This window comes from Amphiprion ocellaris, chromosome 13 (genome assembly GCF_022539595.1).
Source record: "Amphiprion ocellaris isolate individual 3 ecotype Okinawa chromosome 13, ASM2253959v1, whole genome shotgun sequence".
Taxonomy (NCBI): Eukaryota; Metazoa; Chordata; class Actinopteri; family Pomacentridae; genus Amphiprion; species Amphiprion ocellaris.
The window spans coordinates 25,144,755-25,148,394 of NC_072778.1; the positions used below are offsets into that span (position 1 = coordinate 25,144,755).

At 38.0% G+C, this 3,640-nt stretch overlaps 1 long non-coding RNA gene across 1 annotated transcript; it reads left to right on the plus strand.

The window, feature by feature from the left end:
• The first annotated feature begins 235 nt into the window (after positions 1 to 235).
• Positions 236 to 2,405, plus strand: LOC129350348 (uncharacterized). Its single transcript, XR_008603708.1, has 2 exons — positions 236 to 2,124; positions 2,188 to 2,405. It is a non-coding gene; the product is annotated as an uncharacterized LOC129350348 (long non-coding RNA).
• The last annotated feature ends 1,235 nt before the right edge of the window (positions 2,406 to 3,640 follow it).

Sequence of the window (3,640 nt, forward strand, 5' to 3'; positions counted from 1 at the left end):
TAATTGTATTTTTTAAATTTTAATTCTGGAAAATATTTTATCTGTAATTTTGAATATTTGTATTTTAAAAATTTTGTTTCATTTCATAATGACATGTATATTGCTGAATTATCTCATTCAATATTTTGTCTGTTTAATATAATTTAATTGTAATTAATGTTTAACTCTATTAAACAGACAAAATATTGAATGAGATAATTCAGCAATATACAATACATGTCATTATGAAATGAAACAAAATTTTTAAAATACAAATATTCAAAATTACAGATAAAATATTTTCCAGAATTAAACATTTAAAAAATACAATTAAACAAGAAGAATGTTAAACATTTTTTAAAAATGCAAAACAATTAATTGAATCATTAAACCTTTAAAAAGACATGACATGGGTACTTGTATAGCTCAACGGGTTAAGCGAGTGACCCACGTACAGGGGCTGGTCTCTGACGCAGAGGCTCAGGTTCGAATCCCACTCCTGACCCTTTGCTGCATGTCTTCCACCCGACTCTTTTCCCCCGTTTCCTGTTTGTCTCTCACTACGCCTATCCAATAAAAAGCTAAAAAAAAGGCCCACCCCCCCCAAAAAAAGACAAAACATTTAATTAAAAAATTAAATGTTTAATTAGAAAATTACATCTTAAAGACAATAAAACTTCAAATAGGAATTACACAGAAAATACAATGAAGCATTTAAAAAGAAAATTAAACATTAAAAGGTGGTAAAACATTTAAAAAGAAAAACCTTAAAGATTTAATCAAAACATTAAATATTGGGAAAGAAAAAGAAACTCAAACAAGCCGATAAAGCATTTAAAAAAACAAACATTAAAAAACAAAACATTTGGAAATCAAATCAGACATTAGAAAAGAATAAAAGGTGAGAAAAGAGCAAAACTAAACGTTTAAGAAGAATCAAACTAAAGACGAAACATTTCAAAAGACACCAGTTAGACTTTAGAAGATCAAATTAAACAGAAGAGACAATAAAACGATCAAAAAGAGCAAAAACAGATAAAGTTCTGAAAGCGTTTTCTAGTCTGAAATGAAAACATCAAGTTGTTTCTTCAAACATTTCCTCTTTCTATGTTCTTGGTTTGATTGTGGATAGATTTACTAAGAACTCATTTCAGAAAACTGCTTTCCAGATAAAGTCTACTAGTAGTTGAAGGCATTTATCAAACTAATGTTACCTTCTGATCTCCATAAACTTTACTGTTCAGTGAAGAGAATCAAAGTTTGTTGAGGATTTCTAAAAAACCTACAGGTGAAGGTCTGAGAAGAACTCAGATGGATGGTCTAAATGTGAAATCAAGACTCATGGTCACAAGTTTTAAGGCTTCTGTTAACCATAAAGTTCAAACTAACAGAGAACTACAGAGAAACTTTTAAAATTTCAGTCCTCAGACTGTCTGAAGGTTCAAACTAAAAGAGAACTACTCAGGAACTTAGAAGATTTCAGTCCTCAGACTGTCTGTCTCAATCGTACGACGCAGTGTGTAACTGTATTGCAGCACAGTGAGCCAGCATACTCGTTTCCGTTTTCACGCCGTCTACATCAACGGAATGCACTGAAACTTTGCTCCCACTAGCTTAGCCTCGCCGTAGCATGCAGCTCAAAGGGGCGTGTCCTATCTACTCATTCATATCTATGAGAACAACGGTGGCTGCACATAAGGACACCTGACGTTGATTAGCTGCGTAAATACCATTATATACAGTCTATGGTAAATACGTATGTGAATCGCATCATTGGCTGCAGCAGCCAGTCACCGGTCACTCACTGACTCACACTGAAAAATAGCACAGAATGAATTGTTACGTGTTTATTTTATTTACAATTTAGGTTGGATTTTTTTTTGTGCGCAGCGCAGATTTTCTGTGCGTGGAGACTGTGTCAGCAGTGCACAATTGCGCATGCGCGCAGCTTAGAGGGAACAGTGCTGGAGAGTGTTTGTGATGCTGAAGCAGTGACCAGTTTTTCTGTTTCTTCTCTGGAGAGGCACAATGAGGGACGTCTGCAGCGACTGAGAAAGAGTCTCACCACATCCTGACATGAGGAAAAAGACTTTATTGAAGACTGCAATGAGAAAAACTATCAGACAGCAGACGGCTGCATTCAAGGTGAGCTCTGAACATTTGATCTGGAACAGGAATTCAGTAACGGCAGCATGAGCTTCATTTCAGTCTGTAGCTGCTGAATTCATGGATGAATCATCTGGCACTAGAGAAGAAGACCATCAAACATCCACGTCAGCTGATGGAGGTCCAAGAGTCTCACCCAACAAACAACCTACAGAGTGAAGACCTCAAATCTGATTGGACGGCCTCCTATTCAGCCACATGTGTGAACAAATGCCTCTAAGCTGATTTGTTTTCTAAAATAAATCTAGTTTGAGTCCTAATCTATGCCTGTGTGTTTGCTTCTTTACACTGCTGTTAACAGTTTAGGCTGTTAGATTGTTCCAGACAAGTACAAGATTGTTCAGAGCCGTTCTACCATGAGCCTGACAGGAAGAACTCCAAAAGCTACTGAATGTTCCTGTGGTCCCCTCAAGGCTACAGGAGGAGCCCTACGAGGACGAGCCGGTCCACCTGATGGCGGCCAGTCGCTGCGGTTCAAAGCCAACACCGACTACGTGGACTTCTACTGGACCACATGGAGGCCTTCAAACCGGACCAACAAGTTCAGCGACTCCCCGACTCGTGGGTCTGAGGACGCTGCCGAGCCTCGGTCCAGCCGGCCTCCTGTCTGTGGGTGTTTGAGTGCATGAGAGGTTTGTGGATGGATGTGAACGTATCTGTGTTGAAACAGCAGCTTTGGACTCAGTAATGCCGGGAAAAACCAAGAGCTCCTTTATTTGTGACTTCCACTAAAAAACTGATGAAAATAAGTTTGCCAGGGTTCTGACTGATAACAGATTATTAAATAATGAAAGTAATCGTTTAAATATTCCTTTAAACAATCCTTTTAGGTCTACATTTCCTTTACACTGACTTCTTGGTATCTGTACAAGTATTTTGGGTGGAATATACCATTAAGCCCAATGTTCAAGGGTTCTTCTGGGAATATACCATTAAACCAACCTTTTAGGTAAATGTTCCAAGATGTTGGGTAGAATATACCATCAGATAAACCTTTTAGGTCTACATTGGAAGATTTTAGAGTAGAATATTACTCCAAACCATCCTTTAGCTCTACATTTAAGGTGGAATACTCCTTTACACCAAGATTTTTTGGTCTACATTGAAGGATTTTGGGTGGAATATTCCTTTGAATGAACTTTATAAGTTTATGTTCAAGGATGTTGGGTGGAATATACCACCTGTTTTTGTGTTGCTCCTCGGCGACCCTAGACAGCCGGGTCCTAATGTTTTTTGAGCAACACACCATACTATGATGTTTTTACAATGATGGTTCTACTATGTAACCAGTTTGACATGTTCAGGCGTTCTTTGTGTGAAAACTCAGAGATTTCAGGTATCAGAAGGTGGTTTTCAACTTTCTTTGTTAACTTTCTGCTTCAACTTTAAACTAAATTTCCTTCACTAACCCAGCCCTCTGGACTTCCAGTAAGCTGTGTTCCTATTGGCTGTCCAGGTGGCTGCTTGGTGTTATCAGGAACACCTGAGCAGCTCA